This window comes from Heptranchias perlo, chromosome 23, assembly GCF_035084215.1.
Source record: "Heptranchias perlo isolate sHepPer1 chromosome 23, sHepPer1.hap1, whole genome shotgun sequence".
In the NCBI taxonomy this organism is placed as follows: Eukaryota; Metazoa; Chordata; class Chondrichthyes; order Hexanchiformes; family Hexanchidae; genus Heptranchias; species Heptranchias perlo.
The window spans coordinates 10,843,800-10,866,636 of record NC_090347.1 but is presented as its reverse complement, the minus strand read 5'-3'; the positions used below and the strand labels follow the sequence as shown (position 1 = coordinate 10,866,636).

The 22,837-nt window shown below is 43.3% G+C and overlaps 1 protein-coding gene across 1 annotated transcript in view; it reads right to left on the bottom strand.

Moving 5' to 3' along the window:
* Positions 1 to 22,837, bottom strand: part of gprc5c (G protein-coupled receptor, class C, group 5, member C) — a 61,925-nt gene that overhangs the window by 2,965 nt on the left and 36,123 nt on the right. The window lies entirely within an intron of this gene.

Below are 22,837 nucleotides of genomic sequence, written 5' to 3'. Positions count from 1 at the left end.
TTGGGATGGAAATGGTCTCCCACAATACGTAATATTTATAGATGCTCTTTTTTTTTTAATAGCACTAAAGCCATTTGTAACTGGGGTCAGGGGGTCGCTGAGTTTAAATCAAAAACGTTAACTAAACTAAAGCAAAGCATATTTTCACACCATTTCCAAGTGGTGATGTGGATATTGCAGGGGCTGAGACCGGTGCAGGCTCTTAAAAATGTAAAGATTTGTGTTGGTGAAGGTTAAGAGATTGCATCAGTTCTGTTCTGTCGAATCCGTGCACTAAGGTACAAAGGCCGTGTGATGTATGTGTTGGGGAAGAATGTGGTGCATGGTTTGTTCGATCCAAATCAGCTACGGTGTCTTTTATAGTCCTGCTAAATGGGATCATTGCACTTTTTATTTATAGAGGCAGACTTACTTTGGTTCTATGTTAGCCCCCTTTAATTTTCTCCACTCCTTGCCTGAAGCCTTGCTGAAGTATAAGCCCACGGACAACCTCACGATGCTCCACTTTTCCAGCTTCCACCCTAACCACGTCAAAGAGGCCATCCCCTATGGACAGGCCCTGCGAATACACAGGGTCTGCTCAGACGAGGAGGAACGCGATGGACACCTACAGACGCTGAAAGACGCCCTAGTAAGAACGGGATATGACGCTCGACTCATCGATCGACAGTTCCGACGGGCCACAGCAAAAAATCGCATAGACCTCCTCAGGAGACTAACACGGGACGCAACCAACAGAGTACCCTTTGTCGTCCAGTACTTCCCCGGAGTGGAGAAACTACGCCATGTTCTCCGCAGCCTTCAACATGTCATCAATGAGGACAAACACCTCGCTATGGCCATCCCCACACCTCCACTACTCGCCTTTAAACAGCCACCCAACCTCAAACAGACCATCGTTCGCAGCAAACTACCTAGCTTTCAAGAGAACAGCGTCCACGACGCCACACAACCCTGCCACGGTAACCTCTGCAAGACATGCCAGATCATCGACACAGATACCACCATCACACGAGATGACACCACCCACCAGGTGCATGGTTCATACTCCTGTGACTCAGCCAACGTTGTCTACCTCATACGTTGCAGGAAAGGATGCCCCAGAGCATGGTACATTGGCGAGACCATGCAGACGCTGCGACAACGGATGAACGGACACCGCGCAACAATCGCCAAACAGGAGGGTTCCCTCCCAGTCGGGGAACACTTCAGCAGTCATGGACATTCATCCACCGACCTTCGGGTAAGCGTACTCCAAGGCGGCCTTCGAGACACACGACAACGCAAAATTGTCGAGCAGAAATTGATAGCCAAGTTCCGCACCCATGAGGACGGCCTCAACCGGGATCTTGGGTTCATGTCACGCTACACGTTACCCCACCAGCGAACAAATGTTATCTGTTTTTAATATAATGGGTCATTTGCTGGCTCTCTCTGCCTTCCGGATGTTTCTGCCTCTCTCTGTTTTTTTTTTCTCTTTTTTTTCCCTGTTTGTTTTTTTGTTGAATGTGTATTCGGAGGTTCTGCAGGTAACACCTCTCTGTCTGAACACGGTGATTGCCTTGGCAACGGGCAGTTGCAGGGGCAGTCTGTAAACACCATGTTTTATTGTTCAATATGTATAAATGCGTAGGCTTCAAGGAGATCTTGAAACATTTGCCTGAGGAAGGAGAAAATCTCCGAAAGCTTGTGAATTTAAAATAAAATTGCTGGACTATAACTTGGTGTTGTAAAATTGTTTACAGAAGTATGATTCAGTGGGGACTCCGCCTCCAGTACCTTGCTCAAGTACCCAGTCTTCAGGCGCGAACCTAGACGGGGTGTATTTGTAAGCTATTTGATCAAGGGGAGCATCGCAAACAAACCTGATCCTCTCCTCACCTGACATTCAACACACATTCCTATTCCACACCAACTCAGCTAGATAGCATTCAGCCTATTTGGAGGGTAAAGGAAGGAGAGCTTTTAACTGGCCAGCATATGGGTTCTGGGGTCATTGCAGGCAGGACAACGAGCAGAATCCATCGTTGTAAGAAATGCATTGTCAGGGTCATACAGTGCTTGAGCTGAGTGTGCAGTACCTTCCTATTGTAACATCTAATTTTCCTTCGACTCAATAGCCCCTGTAGAACATCATTCACCATTTTATGCTCTCTGGCACACTCCCAACAAAAAAGATAATGGGAACTTTTAGGAAAGTAGGAGTAAATTTGAAGGAACAGCAAATACCAAAGTGCCTGCCAAACATTAACTATCAGTGTGCTGAAAACTGATCCCTCCCTGACTTTAAATATTACTTCAGTCTCAGAGCAATGAACAAATAACCTGTTTGTACTCCTGAAGGGCTTCAAACTTCTGTATTGCTGGATAACAATGCGAAGCAGTGTTAATGCTGACTTCCCATCCTGTAATCCTCTATTTGCTCTCCATGTTAAATAGTTTATACAACAAAATAAAAATGACTCCCATAGGCAGTGAGCCACTGCGAAGAAATCTGATCGGTTACAATTGCCAGCTGTGCCTTAATGCTCTTCTGGTTCCACCCCCTCATGGTTTCGCTGCATTGGATTTGCCATCATTGGACGGGAGCATTCATCAGCTCTCAGGTGGGCATCAGTAGATTTCCGCATCTCAGTGAGGGAGGTCTCACTGAACATGAGCACGCTGCTCAGTCTACCCCTGATGCGGCCAAATGAGGAGGAGGTGCAGCAGCAAGGAAGGCAGCAAAGACCTCCACTGGCTGCAAGAAGAATGCGAAGGAGGCAGGAGCGCAGGAGGTTTTCAGGAACCGATCATCATATCTGGACCTCACAGACGAGCAGTGTTTAAGGCGGCTACATTTCAACAGGGAGACAGTCACGTACCTATGCTATCTGTTGTAGTGAGAATTGGAGCCCAAATTATTGGGAATGTTCAGAGTGGAATCCTACAGTGGAAAAATATTCCTTTGATGTTCCTCAACTTGTGCCATATTCCTGCTACTAGCCAAAAGATACTAAAGTATAAAGTAGGTTACAATGTGTCTGCAAACACTGAACCACTCGGGGCTACAGCACACGCCTTTTAATCAAATGTTAATCAGCTTGGCAAGTTGTATTGTTGGCATCCAGTCATCATTTTGTGCAGGTTCCACCCGTCTCTGGTGGATATCACTAATGATGAGAATAATCTTATTAATTTTACCATTCAATTTGCACAATGTTTGGAAATCTTCATTCAAATAGCACAACACACTTACAAATAGCAGTCCTCTGACTTCTAGGGGAAAATATGTATTGGATGTACGAGAGAATGCAACTTCTAACAAATTGACTTCTTGAACCACTCTTGCATTGCGTTTGCTGTGTAATCGGAACAGGAATCTGATTTCAGTCTTTGATGATGTGAACCTCTTTTGTACGTCACAGTCTTTGAGCAGTTCAGTTCCAACATCCCTCGGAACCCCTTCCCTTCCTTGTTACAGATCCTTATTCAAACCTCAAACCGGGAAGTACATAATGCTGCAGTTCCTAATTATTTCAAAAGGTGCTATTATTTCAGTTTGCTCACGTGCTCTAGCGTTGCTGCTAAATCATCCTGAGTCGGTAGAAATATCAGCTTGACCGGAAAATACTGCCACCTGAACAGTAGGTGCAGCAGATACACGGCTCTCTGGGAATAGTGTGTGGTTTACTAGTCTTTTGGCACGTCACTTGGGTGAGGTGTTCATTAGCAGCGTCAGAGTCACGTACGAAGGTTGTTACTTTTTGAGAGGAATGAATGTTCTTCATGTGAAATCTCTGCTGTTGAAACTCCTGGGATGAGAAAACATGCTGAACTGGTGAAAGCAATATAAATGCAAACCGTTCACCTGCTACATCATCAGTACATAAATCTTGTAACCCTAACAGCGTATACATCAGCTGTAAGTGGCAGTGAGAGGGAGCGAGCAGAGTAGGAATAACGACAAGTGCAATAGATTATAATGAAAGGTGAGAAAGAAGTAAAAGGTGGAAGAATAAGTACCAGAGATATAAACTGTAGCAGCACAAATGAAAAGGCCAGACTGAGTGAAACAACAATGGCCTCCATTTTAATACACAATAGTACTGGTACACAACATTTCTTTATATTTTCGCCTGTTTCTCTTTCTGTGCATCACACCATCCCTGGTGAGAGGATGGGATTGAGACCTGTGCTGGCAATTCCCTTGGGGAGTGGGGGGAGGGTTTCCCAATCGGTCCCAGGTGCAGGTGTAAATGGGGTTTCCGCCTATGTTCCTCTGGCCAGAATCCCTGAGAAATACCCGCCACTGCCCCCAGACCTCCGTCAACACTGCTCTATAAATGTTCGGCAGTTGTGTGAGAGTGAGCCAAATGACCAATAGTGCAATTTTTCTCCCCCACCCCGTGCGGAATAACCTGACCACTGCTTGGCATTTTCTTATGACAATATTTCAATATGCTCCAGATCAGACACTCACCACTTGAGGAATCAGTAGTGGAAATGCATGTCCTCCTCACTGCATTGCTATGCCATTCCTCCTAGTATTATTTCCGTCACAGTCAGCCAGCTTTGCGGCTACGTCCACTGTAGTACAAACTCAATATCTTTTTTTTTCCTAAGGAAAACTTATTGAAAGTTCTAGCTGTACAAATGTCAAATTCACTGTGCATCAAGCATGATGAAACAGAAATTAGAGTCAGTAAAAAGGAACTAATATTATAAGGTACATCCAATGCCATCACGCAAAGGAACATTCGGTATGAGAGAAACTGCGGTACCAAATCAATTCCATTTAAGTTAACCTCAATCAAATTAGAAAATGATGCACACCAAGGACCTGTATTTTTCCCCATTTCTTTTCTTGTTCTTTTCCCATTCCTCTTCTGAAGGCACTGATTCATATTGGAGTTTGTGTCCTTGGGCATCGATCCCCAACAGCCACCTCGTCCAAGTCTCCGTTCTTCATGTGAAGGCCTAAGAGTGGATGTCAGTGGCCTACTCAATTGTAGAGGGAAATTACAGACATCCACACATGTGCACTTTCCAATAGGGTCACAAGATAACGATCAGGAGCACAAACCTGGTGTGATTTTCCCCTCCTAGTACAAGGTGCCCCAACTATCACCTTGGCTGAGGTGACCTAACTCAGCAAACACCTGGGATCTTCTAGTCTGTTTGACTTGGTCACACACTTCTTTTACCAACTGAGCCATTGGGACCTGTTCACCAAAGACCTTTTAACACCAAGGTATTACATTAAGACATTCCCAATCTGTCCCCACTCTTTAATTTAACTTCTTTTGAACATCTCAGTCACTACAATGAATAGATTTGAGCTGCAAAAGGGATTCATACCATCTATTTCACTATTTCAAGAGATTCGGACAAAGCACTACCAAAAATGTAGAGTCCTCAGCGTACCCCACGTTGAGACCTTAGCCCCATTTAACATGGAGTCTGCAGCTCCATCCTACCTAGAGACCTCAACTCATCCCATGCAGAATCCTCATCCCCATCCTGTATAGAGTCCTCAGTCCCAATTCACTTAGTTCTAATTTGATTTTCATTGCTTTAAGACCCGACTGAATCCCAAGTCTTAATAGTACTCAATTTTCTGGTTTAGCCTCATTTGCATAATTTCTCACAACACCAGCTACAAAACGCTGGTGAAATTGACACTGAAGTCGGTGGAAATAAAAATGGGGAGAGATGTAAAACGGGCTGCCGATTTGCTCTCACCTGTTTTACACTATCGCACAAAGTCAAAATTATTCCATGCTGGGGTAGGGATGATATCACTGGTTGGAGAGGGAAAATGTGTGTATGTGCTGTTCAAAAGGATGGAGACAATTAGAGGAGAGTGTTAAGAGGAGGAGGACAAAAACTTAGAAAGCTTCAGGAGAGCACTAAAAGGCATCTCACCCATGAGCAACCTTTGCCAAGGCTGAAGTGAAAGGGCATGGGATGAAGTGGCAGCCGGGATGAAGGCAGAAAGGGAACCATAGGCACAGGCATGAGTCTGCAGACAAGTGATGGTGCAGCAAACACTTGGCCTCCCCTTTAACGGCTGCTGAAGTTGAGGTGGTTCTGCATGAGATGCTTGCAAAGAGGGCGTCTGTTGTGCCAATCCCCAGCACCATCCCATTGGTCAGCACTGCAAGAAGGTGCACTCAAGTTTTGGGTGAAAGCTGGCAGTTACTGTCCCTGCAGATGTGCCAGCTCTATGCTGCACTGCAGCTGCAGGTGCCCTTGCAGCAGGCGGCAGAGCTCGGCATCCTCCCCTCTGCTGAAGCAGGCTCTGAGAAGGCAAGTTACTACAGTCATTCCTGGGTGGGTTTTGCCAGGGACGGCAGGAATGGTCGGTGGCATCTTGGGAAGTGGAGCCAAACAGGCAATGCTGGCTTCTGGTCAGCGGCATGCCTTCTTTCATACAATACTATGACTGGGATGCTTCTGAAAAACTTTCCATTTCTCCTGGGTTTCTGCTGATCTATTGAAGGTATGGTGGATCTCGGATATGTCTGGTCTACCATTCACACCGAAAAGAACAGCCTCTATTTAAAACCTCAGCTACTAGAAAATATATCAAATTAAACATGGAAATCTTTTCACCATTTTTGACACAGTCCCCTTCAGGTGGTGGTCTTGTAGTGGATTGGTTATTGGTTTTGTTGGATGCAGGGTAGCTACTAGCTGACATCTCTTGTAGTATGAATAATGCAACATTATACAATACTTGAGCCTTGTTGGTTTATACTGTGTTGTCTGAGTTTTTGCTCAGAGTTTTTGCGCAAACTAAATTTCAATTACGATTAAACATTCATAGAACGTCAGTCAGCGCTTTGTGGATAAGCTTTGAGAAGTTATTGCTGTGCGATAGCTAATGGGACAATGGCCTATAATAGTTGTGTTCCCTCTGGGCATTTTCCATCAGATTGTTTTTGCACATGTTCACAACTAGAAACTTCACATTGTTTATTCATTCTGGGCCTGGGGTAAAACTCAATAATAGCACATTGTAAAGTGTTACTCAGAAAACAATGGTGATTTAAAATGATTACTCAGGTAGAATATTCTAAATTTCACAATAATAAAATTCCAAGCTATTGATATATTACAAACCTTTCTTCCTGGTATCTGGATCATACTCATAAATAACGGGCATATGTGTAAGTATCCAGGAGGTATGAATGCTATTGTAATTTAGGCTAACAGTAATAATAAAGATTGGGAACCCGAGGGCTCGCTTAGTTGTGCCATACAGTGGTGAAGCGATGTATCTGTTGCAGTCGCGTGGATGATGAATGAACTGGGGCTATGACAGGAACACAATTAACTGGAGAATCGGTATCTCTTACACCTGACAGGAGGGTGGCCAGAGGTTGGAGAGTCAAAGCAATTCTAATAAATTGTGATCGAGCAATGAAGAGGACCAATGACCAGCCATTAGAAAGAAGATTCTGTCCCTTGTGAATTGAGAGGAGATGATACGATGGCATAATAAAGGAATTTAAAGGAAGCCTGCTCCTGGTTTAAACATTTACCTGAGGAAGGAGAAAATCTCCGAAAGCTTGTGAATTTAAAATAAAATTGCTGGACTATAACTTGGTGTTGTAAAATTGTTTACAACTGGTTTAAACCATCTGTGGCAGTGCAGGCAATTTACAACAAAGATTAAAGGGACCGGGGGTGGGGGAGGATGGGGGGGGGGGGGGTGGGAAACATTAATTTTACATTTTTTTTTGCTCGCATTAGTAATTGGAGAAAAATATCTTTATGAAACAGTGTTTGGCAATCTCCCTTTGCACCTGCAGATCAGCTGGATCATCACACGGAGTAACAGTGCTCAGAGATAATGGGATGTAATGTCAGAGTGAAACCAAGCCACATTTATTTGCATTTTAGGTCATTACGCCGGTTTGTTTGCAAAGACAAGTCTGTCAAACACCAAAAGGTGTTGTTTATGATGCAGATTTTGCTGAGTGTTTACTTTAGTGTGTCAGGCTGCAAGTATGAATATGAAATGAAATGAAATGTTATGGCCTTCAAGCCAGATGACTAGTTGAAGGCAATCAGATGTTACGTTAACTCAAGCTCTTTAGATTACAACAACAACAACTACTTGCATTTATATGGGGCCTTTAATGTAGGAAAAAGTCCCAAGGTGCTTCACAGGAGCGTAATCAGAAAAAAAACTGACACCGAGCCTAAGAAGGAGATATTAGGAGGGGTGACTAAACGCCTGGTCAAAGAGGGTTTTAAGGAGGGTTTTAAAGGGAGAGAGATATGGAGAGAAGGAGAGGTCTAGGGAGAGAAATCCAGAGCCTAGGGTCAAAGTGCTGAAGGCACTGCTGCCAAGGGTGGGGCAAAGGGAATGCGGGTGCACAAGTGACCAGTGTTGGATAAATGCAGAGTTCTTGGAGGGTCGTAGGGATGGAGGAGGTTATAGAGATAGGAAGGGGCGAGGTCATGGATGGATGTAAACACAAGGATGAGAATTTTAAAATGAAGGCATTGGTGGACCCTTGAGCCAATGTGGGCCAGCGAGCACTGGGGTGATGGGCGAACGGGACTTGGTGTGAGTCAGGATACAGGCAGCAGTGCTTTGAATGAGCTGAAGTTTATGGAGGTTGGAAACTGGGAGGTCAGCCAGGAGAGCATTGGAATAGCCAGGTCTGGAGGTAACAAAGGCATGGTTGAGGGTTTCAGTAGCAGGTAAGCTGAGGCAGGGGTGAAGATGGGCGATATTAAGTAGGTGGAATGTCGGTGTTGAGTGCCTGTTTTACCATGCAACATTCTTGACCTTCTTAACCCCAGAAGAACATTGTTCTGGAATAGGTTGTGGTGCAAGTGCAGTGAAAACTAGATCACTCACCACAATGGGGATTTGTGGTTTTTGCAGAGAGGGCACAAGAATGCTCAAGACCAATGATTTGTGATTTTTATGGACAAATGGATGGAACTGTGGGAATAAGATCCTGAAACATCCTAGATTTCCATTAATAAAAACAGAATTTGCCTTATTCTGGCATCGCTCTTCACCTGGGTTATACAGGCTTTTGGCAGGCAACCCATCTGTGTTACTTAGTCGTTTATGACTGGTTACCAACAAATCAAATTAATTCTACCTCAGTGTCTTGTCTGCTCCCTGTTATATGTTAATCTAAAGGATCATTGTTGCTAATTCAGTCTTTCAGTAAAGCAGATGGACCTGAAAGTCAATGGCTAATTCTCCCACCCAATCACGTGGACTAGATCTGCAATGAGGGTAATGTTGCTTCAGTTGATGACAATTGTCTTTGTGTATTTGGTGGCAGATGGCCTTGTGTGACTGCAATAAAGAGATTCAGGGAAAGCAAACACTTGATATCTTTTAGAAAGCACGTAAGTAGGAATATTGTGTAAGGATCACATCACACCGATTCTGTCTGTTTTTTGTACAAAATAGCAATCCTACCCAGAGACTGAAAGAGGTCTCCCAGGGCAAGTGATAAAGACTGGCATTTCGACAAGCCTTTGTGCCTGAAGAATGCCGCATGAATTAAAATAGGAGACAATAAGCTTTGAAAAGAGAAGGTAATCACTGGAATATATACTGAATATATCCAGTAAACGTGTAAGAGACGCTCCATTGCACTTACTTTTTTGTGTTCTCAAAAAATAGAGGTGCAGTTTCCAAACTAAAGCAACATTACTGAAAATGTGCCTTTAAATTTGGGTGCTACTTATATCCTGCTGCAATTTATACAGTGGTTGTGAGGTAACTGGCAATATTCCCAATTTTAACAGGTGACGCAGAGTTTCACAAAGTCACAAATTATTTATAGATGAGAAAGACTATTCAGCCATATTAGTTCATCTATCCAGAAACACCTGCCTCTCCCTCCCTTTACAGCATCTAATTATTTCTTAGCTCCACCACTATCTGGAAGACCATTGATCACTCTCTGCATGAAGAAGAATTTCCAGATGTCAGTCTTTACACTACCTTTTAGTAGTTTGAACCTATGTCCCCTTGTCCTATTCCAACTGTTTATTTTAAATTTCCATACCATTTACTATCTTACTTACCCCTTTAAGATCACCTCGCCAATGCCTCAAGTCTTTCCCCATATTCCAGACCCCTGGCTCCAGGAATCAGCCTCGTAGTTTTTCTTTGTACTGCCTGCAGTGCTTGAATGTCTCCCTTGTGCCTCAGCAACCTGAAGTGGACGCAGTACTCAAAGCTGTGGTCCGACCTGAGCACTGTACAGTTTGTTCATGTGTACGGAGTCATACAACACCAGGTTATAGTCCAACAGCTTTATTTGAAATCACAAGCTTTTGGAGCTTTGCTCCTTCGTGCATTTGTCCACCCCAGTCCATCACCGGCATCTCCACATCACAGTTTGTTCATAACTGACTCTTACTTATATTCTACTGATTTGGGTATGTAGTTCTACATTCTATTGGCTTTATCGATTGCTGCTCTGCATTGGCTGGATATATTTAGTGAAGAGTTTACTAAGATTCCTAGATCTCTTTCCAATTCATCCTTAGCTATTTCATCGTGTTTGTGTGTTGGTTATATTTTCATCCTAGATGCTTGTCTGCATTGTATTGCATCTGCCACTGATCTGCCCACATACTTATTTTGCCCAACTCACTCCGTGATTTTTGAGTTGGTTCCACCAATTCCACTTTCCCACCCAATTTGGTATCATCAGCAAATTTGACCACTTTGCACTGTTTCAAAGTCTAAGTCATTTATGTAAATGAGAGATATTAGTGGACCCAACACTGATCCTTGGGGCCAACTCACTACTTCACTCTTCTAATGAGTCTGTTTTTGGCACAATGAATTGACTTATAAATGGTTGTTGTTCTTCTTCTTCGTGTTGTTGCTGCTGCTCCTGCAGTGTGCTCATGAGACAATCAGGAGGACTGGAGCCAAGGTTGGAGGACATTTAGAAACCAAACAGTTGGTGGAAATGATGGAGGATAAAGTTCCTAATCATAAAAGAGCGGAAAAGCAGCATCAAAGATCACCGATCAGTCAGCATCTGCGGAGAAACAGAAGTCAGTCAATCGATATTTCAGGTCTAAAGACCCTTTCTCAGAACTGAGGAAAGATCTTTAGACTTGAAATGTCGACTGACTGGTGTCTCCACAGACTCTGCCTGACCTGCGTACTTCCAACTTGTTCTGTTTTTGTTTTCAGATTTCCAGCATCCGCAATATTTTGCTTTTTGCCAAAAATCGGATCTGGTTAATTGTCACTTCTTTGTTTAGAAGCAAAGAATTTCCGTTGTTCATACATATAAAATCATATATTGTAACTGAAGAATTCACTGCCTTGTACTTTCACTCTCAACTGATCCAGGGCATTTTGGAATAGACAGATATAAAACTGGGCCGATATGGGGCAATGGGTGGAGGGCCTGCTAAATACTTTTTTTTATTCATTTATGGGATGTGGGCGTCGCTGGCGAGGCCATCATTTATTGCCCATCCCTAATTGCCCTTGAGAAAGTGGTGGTGAGCCGCCGCCTTGAACTGCTGCAGTCCGTGCTACATTTCCTTATTCCCCAACAGCACTCCCAGTAAAAATGCCAGAAACGTGATTTCCCTATCATCACGTACACACAGAGGCTGTCTCGCCTGCTTTTTTGTAAAAGCGTTAACACAAACCTGTCAGGTCACACAAACTTATTAAAGCGTATTCAAGAAAAGAAAGACGGTGAATTGCAAACCGAGAGGTCAGCTTAGCAAATATTATTTGAGTTTGCTTGTCTGCATGAGACAGGCATTCGTGTAGAAGATACTTCATTTGCTTCATTCACGTCTCTAACTGTTCCCTAAAATCAATTCAGAAATGTTCTCATGCTTGACAGTGTTTACCGATGTTTAGAGGCAGTATAATCTTGACAGTCTGTGTGATGATTGTAAAATCTTAATTCCTCAAGGCACTATTACATTAATATAACAGAAGCAACAGACCTGTCATGTTGAACAGACATTGGTTAGAATTTAATCAACAGTTCACCTTCTGAAATGATGGATTGCAATTTATTCAGACTGGTATATGCTAGGGTCGCCAACTCTGGTTGGATGTATTCCTGGAGGTTTCATCACATGACCTCCACCTCCAACTCAGTCTTTTTTCCCCCATCTGCAATATTTTTTGTAACTAATAAACAAAAATAGTCAAAGAAAATGAAAAAAAGCACACAATTCTTTTTAATGACCCATTGATTTTTCTCCCAGGTTTTTGCTCGCAGCAGTGCCCAGGAGTTTAATCTTTAATTCCTCCAGGACAATCCTGGAGGGTTGGTGACCCTAGTATACGCAGGAGAGGATTACATGGAGACTTGGAGATAACCCTATCTTTTTGGAAGGTGTAAATGGAATTTATTTTTTGTGTATTTAAATCTTCCTTCATTGAGTTTCGACTGTGTCGGTGAAGGTAGCAACAGTCAACAACTCCATCAGGGCAGCTCTCCCCTTTCAAATCTGAAATCTTGTAACTCGGTCTGCAAGCATTCGAGATGGAACTTGCCCTTAAGTCACGACTGTAGAACGGAACTGAAGTGAACCGCAGCCTCTCAAATGTAGGATACCCAGACATGCTTGTGCGTTCTGAATAGGTGTTAGTGTGAAGAAACTCTGTCTTTGGATCAGGTTTTGAGCCACTGCCAATTCAAGGATGCGTCTATGTGACCTGGTGGTGAACTGTATCTGAAACCAAATTCCCCTTTCGTTGTAACAACCAAAACCACCCTTGTGCTTCCTCAGTATCCCTTCTCCACACGTCACATTCTCTTGCCATTAGCCTGCTGTTACTGTTATTTTTGATTTAAATTTGGGAAACTGTTATTCTTCCAGGTATCAGCCCCGATGCACCAACCATTTGGCACCGCAGCCAACCTCATGCCATGTGTGATTTTAGTGTCACTTCAGAAAGTGTGATGAAAACACGCTTTGTGCGAGAATTGTGTTAAAAGTGCAATCAGACTTAAACTGTTGCTTATGTGAGCAAAGATGAGAATGTTTAACAGTCTCATTATGGAGATGATTCAAAGACAGAAATGATACCAGTCAGCATTAAGAATGGTCTAAAAATATGAATTGACTTCAATAGTAGAAGCTATCGGATGATAAAGGAGCCGGGTGTCTGATGAAGCCTCCGGTCTTGTTTGGTCAAATATAGCTATCAATGGAGGAACTGTTGAAAGAGAGAAAAGCCAAACATCCTTTTACATAACACTGGTGTCAGTTAAAAACATTTTTATTCTGTAAAGTAACCATAACTGTTCCAATGCACCATAAACCTGGGGACCAGGTAACATGTTCTCACTACCCTTTTCTGTCAAAACATACTTATCCCAACAAAACCATTGATTGTACAATTCTAGGTGCCTCCTTTTGGATTTTCCCCATCCTGTCCTGACTGGTGGCTCTGGCTGCGTTATGGTTTGTACTATTCACAGTGATTTAGCAAGAAGGTAGGTGAAAATAATAGTCCATGAGCCAGGTGCTTTAGCTGGAACCATATGAGGGGTCAACATGAAACCCATAACCAGTATGTTCCTATTATGAAATAACCTTTGCTATTGAGCAACTTTGGTTAGTGTAAGTTAGACAGCATGAAAGAGGCAGAGTTGGGTTTGGTTGTGATGCACCCCGTGTTAGAATAGCTTACCAACCTTCACAGCCTGGGCTCACATTTGAAGAATGGCAAGTTGTTTATCCCTCAAGCAGCTTGACTAAAAATCAGGTTATCTGGTCATTACCACATTGCTGCTTGTGGGACCTTGCTGTGCGCAAATTGGCTGCTGCGTTTCCTACATTAAATTAGTGACTACACGTCAAAAGTAATTCATTGGCTGTAAAGCGCTTTGGGACGACATGAGGTTGTGCAAGGCGCGATATAAAAGCAAGTCTTCTTTTCTTTACTTTTAACTTGAGCAAAGTATCAGAGGACGATTGGTGCTTGTAAGACTGTAATCCCTTGTAACAGTCAGTGCCTTCAGAAGAGAAAAAGGTAGGAAATCAGAAAAAAAAACATTCTGTGGTTCTTTTCCATGGTGGTGCTGTGGTTACTGAATTTCTGTACCATCTCTGAGGAGGAATAGCCACACACAATATCAGGTGTTAAAAAAGGCACAGTACTTCCCCCCCCACCCCCTTCCTCGCACCCCCCCCCAACCAAACAATCGTCCTGGTGCTAATGTTATTGGTGATTCAACCCCAGTGAATAACATTTTAATTTCCCACTAAACTGAATGTATACATGTTTAAGGTAATGATCTGGAACTTGTTTAAAAACATTCTTTGTAATGTCCCAGGAAACTCCTAGTAATCTGCCTATAGAGGAGTGAGGGGCCAGAACCAATTGTGCCTGGTTTGGAGAGAGAATTGGGATTTCTGCATTTCAAACAAGGGAAGGCTCCACTCACCCAGACTCATTCTGGGCCCGTGCTCTGTACTCGCATCGCTTTTTATTGGTGCTCGAGGACCCTGCCCTGTGATGTATGCCCTCTATTGTAGTTCACATTGGCCACACCACCGAAACAAAGCAGTGCAAGTACAAACATGCCTCAAACCTTCAGCATCACAAATTTCGAAGCATCAGTTTTCCCTAAAGGCGGATTCCCAGCCCTTCAATAGTTGCACCTTCAAAAAGACATCATCCTGTGCAATCCAGCAACGCTTTTAGTAATTATTATACAATATTGATTGTGTGAGAAAATAGAATTTTATATGTCCTACATCTTTTTCTGAAGCTGGCTATACGTGATTGTACTCTGCTTGCAGCTTAGTATCAAAGGCAGGACAGAGGCACTCTCTCATAACTTTTTTATTCATTCATGGGATGTGGGCGTCGCTGGCAAGGCCAGCATTTATTGCCCATCACTAATTGCCCTTGAGAAGGTGGTGGTGAGCCGCCTTCTTGAACTGCTGCAGTCCGTGTGGTGAAGGTTCTCCCACAGTGCTGTTAGGTAGGGAGTTCCAGGATTTTGACCCAGCGACGATGAAGGAACGGCCGATATATTTCCAAGTCGGGATGGTGTGTGACTTGGAGGGGAACGTGCAGGTGGTGTTGTTCCCATGTGCCTGCTGCCCTTGTCCTTCTAGGTGGTAGAGGTCGCGGGTTTGGGAGATGCTGTGAAGAAGCCTTGGCGAGTGCTGCAGTGCATCCTGTGGATGGTACACACTGCAGCCACTGTGCGCCAGTGGTGAAGGGAGTGAACGTTTAGGGTGGTGGATGGCGTGCCAATCATAACTGTTCCAGCATAGACCAGTTGGGCCGAATGGCCTGTTTCTGTGGTGTAAATTCTATGTAATAACTGGGATATGTACTGAATGTAAAACAATACAAATTAAAAATACCATGCAAAATCTTTCAGAAAGTGGGTGTGCCATCAAGTACTAATTCTTTGGAAGTGAGTAACTCTCACCCACGTTTTCTACCTTAGGCATCCTGCTCGAGTGCTGACTTGATTCCTCACAGACAGGTTTACAGGACAGCAGCATCTATCATACAAAGCGCGCAACTGTGCATTTTAAAGATCACAGTCCCCATCTGATCTTGTGCTTGAGTCCGTCACACAAGACTTGCTTCATGTGCCCGAACTTTAGTTTAGTAGTCTGTTTATTTGGAACTGGCAGGAAGTGTGCGGGAGCCCATCCCTCCCCATCCTGCTCAAATGTGAGGGGCTCAATCGGAAGAAGCCCCCACCCCCTGTTGGAATATAGGAACCTGGCCAGGAAGGAGGAGGGGCGGTGGGGGTTTGCGGGACCCCGGTGGAAAAAGATTCCTCCAGAATACGATCGTTCTCTGCCCAGAACAGGCTAGAATTTCCAGGCTTTGACTGTCTAGACTCACACACCAAAGAACTGCCACTTGTGCCAGATAGCAAAGGTCATCAGTAATCAGCACTTCAGGAGCAGGAGAGGGAGGGGGGAATTTGGTGATGGGGAGAGAGGAAGAGTATCTGTGAATTTAGAAACAAAGTACATTTTACCTGGAAATGTTCCATGAAAAATAGATTTTTTTTAAAAATGGAACAATTGCTTTTCCAGCGTAGTATGAAATACGGATTGGTTTCCCCACCAAGAATCTAGTCAGAGAAATAGGTTTTGTGTATTATCCGATTATTAATGATGCAGTTGACACTTCCTCATCCATCATTGCCACTGCCCCCGGGTATGTGACAGGGGCAGTAGTAATAGCATAGAATTAACGTCCTGCACCAGATTAAAATATATAACAAGGATACAGGACTCATTTTTCACTGGGTATATGGGGCGGGGGGAATGAATTGCTCTTGTCACTGTGAGTTGTGCCATTATAAATGTATTCTGAAAAGAACGTCTTTAGAGTGTGGTGGCCAGAGTGATCCTTCCCTCTTGTGAATGGGAAAAAAATGTTCAGTGGTTCCACGAGAGAATTTATTAATTGTTCTCTCCATGTGTAACATCCCCAGGAGAGTAATGTTGCTGCTCCACCCCAGCTCCAAGTACCACTCATCACTGAGTCGTGGAGCGACCATGCAATGTTTTAATAACCATTAAAGAAAAACCGTGAAGAATGAATGATACTGGGGGGGGAGGGGTTAAGCTCACTGTCTCTTCACCACTAGGCCCAGGATTTGATTCAATCACTGACACACGGAATGGAATCTCTCTGCTGGCTGTAATGAGCCTGGATATTGCCAACTCAGTATCACAGTGGGCGAGGGTCTGCAGCACGATGCCTATGGCTGGGCTTAAATTCATGCTGAGTCAGCAGTTTGACTTGAACCATTTTTACATTGGTGCCTATTAAGGTTGGCAGAGCAGCACCTATGCGCCAGCTCCTCTCACTGACATTGTTAAATCTGAAAATCCGAGTCCACGATTCTCCCAGCACCGTAAGGGAGTTGGATTTAGTGGTAAATGCAGACAGCCAGCTAATGGATCCAAAAGAGCGGCAGAATAAGAGTGGCTTTGGAGAAGACACAAGGCTGGATAGTGTGAGGACTGTCACTCTGCTGCAACAGGTGACGGTCTAAGAGTAGAGTTACAGTACATTGTTGGGTAGATAGAATCTAACCCATTCTACACATTACCTGGCACACTGACTGGCAACTATGGAAGTATGGGGAGAAGGGTTCCTCTGTTTGTTATTTGTAGTGAAGTCATGAACGTGTTTGGGAAGATTTCCTCACGTCACGATCTGTAATGAAATAATTGAAAGGCATTCTGACATTGGAGAGGATACAGAGACAGGCAACTAAATTGATAGCTTGAATTGGGTGCCTGTGTTATGAGGAGAGGCTGCAGAAGCTGGGAATGTTCACACTGGAAGAAAGAAGGCTCGGGGGGTGATCTTACAGAACTATTCAAGATATTAATGGCACAAACAAGATAAACATCAACATGTTTAACATAGTCACAGAGTCTAGAAGAGAGAGGGTGAAAAGACAGTTAAGATTTAACTACCGTACTTTATGCAGAATGTAGGGAAGGGACTGCCAAGGGAGAAGTGGGGGGGGGGGTAATGATTACATCAGCAAATTCAAGTGAGAGTTGGATAAGTACCTGGGCAAAAATTTGATAGAGGTATGAGGGGTATCATGGACTATGATGTTACCTTCACACTGAGACCAGCCAGATGGACAGCGGTGGACTTTTCCGATCTTCTACATTCCTATGTTCCTTCATAAGTGTGAGTAAAAAGAACACTTCTACAATAGTGCTGCAATAGTGATCAGAGGAAATCCATCCCCATGATTTTAATGTCCAACAGTCCCCAGAGTGGTCAGCTTGTACAAACGCATTACCTTTGAACAATGGGGTAGATTACTGATCGGCAGAGTGACAGTTTTTGTTCTGGGACAGGTCTGAGCTTAGCCTGAAAGTTCAAGGCTGCAGAATTACTCAACTCCTCTCATGGATCACTCACACTTATCAGCTGACAGAACCGCTCAGAAACAAATTCTCATCACGTATCCTGCAGAAGGGTTTGATGTGGCTGTTGGGACATCGTTTATGCCACAGGCAACATGAGATCACCTGGAGTAAATGGCTAAAGAGAATCCATTAATGGAACATGAAGATTGTTCTGTTTACAAGGCAATGAATTCAGAACTGATGATATCAGAACTGAGAGGGTACAACTATCAGGCAAGAATGAACAGGCTGAGGATCTTTTCTCCAGAAAAGGGAAGACTGAGAGGTGACCCGATGGGTGTCTTTAAGATTATGAAGGTGTTCAATAGGGGAGACGTAGAGAAAATGTTTCCACTTGTGGAGGAGTCCAAAACTAAGGGCCATAAATATAAGATGATCATTAATAAATCCAATAAGGAATTCAGGAGGAACTTCATTAACCTGAGAGTGGTGAGAATGTGGAACTCGCTTCCACATGGAGTGGTTGAGGCGAATAACATAGATGCATTTAAGGGGAAGCTAGATAGTTACATGAGGCAGAAAGGAATAGAAGGATATGTTGATCGGGTTAGATGAAGTAAATAGAGTGGGAGGAGGCTTGTTTGAACACTGACATAGACTGTTTGGGCTGAATGGCCTGTTTCCATGCTGTAAATTCTATGAATTCACTGTGGTAATAACTTGCTAAGTTTTGTTGTGTTGTGTTAGGTAGTCTGTAAGAAAGGAGGAATACTGGACAGCTGGCAGTGAGCTATAGACCAATAATGCAATTCAGTGATCTAGGTGAAGTTTATAAATGTCAGCAGAACCTTCCCCTAAATTTTGTGCCAGCTGTTCTTCCTTCTTGCAGATAATCTATCATTTACTTATTCATTATTTTAAATACAGCTTACTTTAGACACTCCCTACCTTCCTTCCTCTCCTTCAGGGAATGAGTCATGTTGGCATAAAGTTCACAAGATAGGTACGAATGAGGAAGGCCATTTGACCCATCTTGGCTTATCCAACCAGATAGGCCTGACAGTGCCCCTACCACGGCATCCAATTGTCCGTAAATTATTCCAGGGCTTTTGCCTCCGGTACTCTATCCAAGAGTCGATTCCACATGTTGATCATTCTCTGTGAAGAAAAGCTTCCTGACACCAGTCCGGCAATGCCTCGATTTTAAAATTTTCATCCTTGTTTTCAAATGCCTCACTGGCCTTGCCCCTCCCTATCTCTGTAACCTCCTCCAGTCCTAAAACCCTCCGATATCTCTGCGCTCCTCCAATTCTAGCCTCTTGCGCATCCCCAATTTTAATCGCTCCACCATTGGCAGCCATGCCTTCAGCTGCCTAGGCCCTAAGTTCTGGAATTCCCTCCCTAAACTTCTGCCTCTTTATCTCTCTCTCCTCCTTTAAGATGCTCCTTTAAAACCAAGCTTTTGGTCACGTCTTAATTAGACAACCTCAATCATCTCCTTTCAGGCGGAAAAGCCCATGTTTCCTCATCTAATGCAGAGAGCAGAGTGAGGTCCATGGACACCAGAAACTCTTCAGTTCCTCATCCATTTGGATATTCTTCATGTGTGAAGCTAGACAGCGAGTACCAACAAGTTATTAAAAAGTGGGGTCATCACAGCTGAGCCCACTCCTGTCCTTGCATCCATACCCATGCATTTTTTCAAGAGGGGTCACTGGGCTATCGATAAGGAGCGGGACCCAGACTAGTCCAGTTATAGCACCTCATTGCTACCCAACTCAGATCAGCTAACTCAGCACAGACCAGGGTTGAACCTGGTACCACAGTGGGCAGTGCATTTACCTACAGTGCTGATAGAGCGCTGTTGAGTGTCCTTACCTAAATGCAGCAGCTGCACTTAACATTGTAGAGAAGGGACAAGTTAAAGGAGCACCAGCATTGAGTTAAGCTGCAAGACAATGTTGTATAGTACTCTGCTTAACACAATGGTATCATGTACTGACGATCTCATCAAATATCAGTGTTATGCGTCAGTCCGACTTGTTATAAATTCAGTAATAATGCTGTAAGTGTCTCAAAGCTATTTTTTCTGCTACTCTTTGCAAACAGCATTTGTTCCTAACGGTTCTGTCATTAGTTGTCTCTTACATCTGCTGTGGAACTGTACTAAAATGAAAGCCTTTAAAATGCTATCTCTAATAATTTCCTCAGTTACAAACCAACTACACTCTTACTGTATTGATAAAAATAGGAGCAGCATAAAGGTTACACGAGGCAAACCTATACACAGGCTTCCCATTTATAATCGATAAAATATATTCTTATATTGTTGTGCCGTGTTTCCTGTAATTCTATCCATAACTGCTGATCCCAGTGCTGATGGTAAACTCAACACACCCTGTTACTCAGAGCTGGAGGGGACAACAGGGCTTTGATTTCTTAGGGTGCTGACATTAACAATACAGTCCTTTAGTGTATTGCTTAAAAAGGCTGCAATGTCTTTTAATAATGTTAATAAAAACAGTAATGGCTGTGTTTTAAGGTACTTTAACCTTATTTGAACTGGCAGCAAACTAGGAAATTCAGGAAGCTCAGACATTCCTGCTGACGTTGTCAGGGTGAGTTAATCAGTTGAAGCTGATCTGTAAAGATCTGTATGTGTAATCTCCTCACTGAAGCACCTAGGGATGTCAACATTGGGGAAATGTCAGGAATGAGATTTATGATCAAAAAGAGTAAGACAAAGCACAAACATTTAAATACATGGAGCTATGTTTTTTTTAAGAAGAGTGAGATACATCAAAATAGGTGACATTTATACACCAAACCAAATGAATGAGACCTGACTGGGCTGCTGTAAGTTGTAATGTGCTGTGGTTTGTGAGATGGAAATAATCCTTGTTCATTTGGAATTTTAAAAAATGTTGTTTTCATTTTTATCCCAGAGGAATTTGTATTTAAAGAAATTTATGGAATTTTAATTTTCTCTCCATTTCCTTGCTCCTCACATGACAGCAGTTATTTTGGCGCCAATGTAAAGTGGGCAATATCAGATCCGCTGCCCGTTATATATCTCTCCCGATTTTCTTTTTCATTAAAGTCAATGGAAAGGAAAATCGAGAGAGGATAATTGGGAGAGGTGTATAACGGGCGGCCAATCCAGCATTGCCCATTTTACACTATTGCCAAAAGTTAAAATTATCCTCACATCTTCCTGCTGAAAGGGCAGGACAATCTAAACCAGAGGCTTCTTCACAGCTCCCATTAAACCCACTCTGTGACTGGTCAGTGCCAGAGCCCTGGTCCAAGATCAAGTCCAATTAAATACTTTGGGGTTGGAAAGAACTGTCCCTTGAATACGTTTCTCTCAACAAGCAAAATTGTGATTGGCACGGTTCCTGTACGAAGGCTTAATGCACTCATACCAAATACTTCTCAGTATTACTTTAATCCTTCAGATAATGACTGATCTGCCATTGGAAGATGGGAAAATGACAACAGCAAGGGATGTTTGCTAAATATCTCAATTAGCAGTGCATCGATGCATAAAACAGGTGAGCAATGTCCTGTCTGCCAGGGTACACTGCTTCACTTTCCCCATGGAAAGCAGCCAGTAGCACAAGAAACGACTCACTTTATCTGTGTGGCAGGTTTCTCCGAAAGTGATGCCAGAAAAGTGGGCTCTTCCCCAATACATAATCTTTGTGAACAGAAAGCAGTTCCATTCCATTAATATGCAGCACAAAATTAGTTACAATAATTCACCAATAAATCCAATAGGGAATTCAGGAGAAACTTCTTAACCCAAATAGTGGTAAGAATGTGGAATGCACCACCACAAGGAGTAGTTGAGGCGAATAGCATTGATGTATTTAAGGGGAAGTTAGATAAGCGCATGAGGGAGAAAAGAATAGAAGGGTCTGCTGATAGGGTTAGATGAAGAGGGGTGAGAGGAGGCTTGTATGGAGCATAAACGCCGGCATAGACCAGTTGGACCAAATGGCCTGTTTCTGTGCTGTAGACTCGATGTAACTCGGTGTACTGTTGGCTACCCTGGTAGCAGTCACAGTACCTTTATTATATGACCATTGCTGGTGCCACTATTATTTGAAAAGCCAGGAAAAGTGGACAAATGGCTGTTTAGAGACCGAGGGTATCCCCTACCATTCTTGGTCATGACTGGCCTGAAACAATGACTCCAAGAGACGAACAATAACATGAGGTGCACGCAGGATCATTGGAATGTTGAAGTGAAGTTTCTGATGTTTGGACAGACCAGAGGGGTATTGCTGTAAAACCCTGACATGATCTCAAAGATCTTTGCAGTCTGTAGCGTATTGCACAACTTTGCCATAAAAAAGGAATTCGTTGACGCAGGTGGATGAGAAGGTCCAGAATTGGTAGAAGGAAACACTAAGGCTGATCCCAAAGACTTGTCTGTTGAACCACAGCTGCAGATGGTAAGAGTCTTAAGGTAGCTGTAACCAACACCTAACAGTTTTTTTTTGACAGGCCAGCAGAAATTCACATGAAGGGCCTGGGCTCATAGGACAGAACAGCAGCAAGTTGAGAAGAGGAGAAATCATCAAGTTTGAGGCTTAAAAATGTTATGGATTGTAGGAGGATGGGGAGACTGAGGGCGGTAAGGAGGTTCATGGTATTGAGGCTCTGGAAAGAATGAGTTACAGTAGGAGACAATATGATGGATCTTGATTTCAACACAATGAAGATGCAGGGAGGAGGAAGAGGACATGGGTATAACATTTACCCCTCAACGAACACCTAAACCCCCCCAGACTATCTAGTCATTTATTTAATTGCTGCTAATAGGACCTTGCTGTGCACAATTTGGCTGCAGCATTTCCTACACTACAACAATGACTGCACTTCAAAAGTACTTCATTGGTTGTAAATGGTTTGGGAAGTCCTGAGGCTGTGAAAGGCGCTATATAAATGCAAGTCTTTCTTTCTTAAA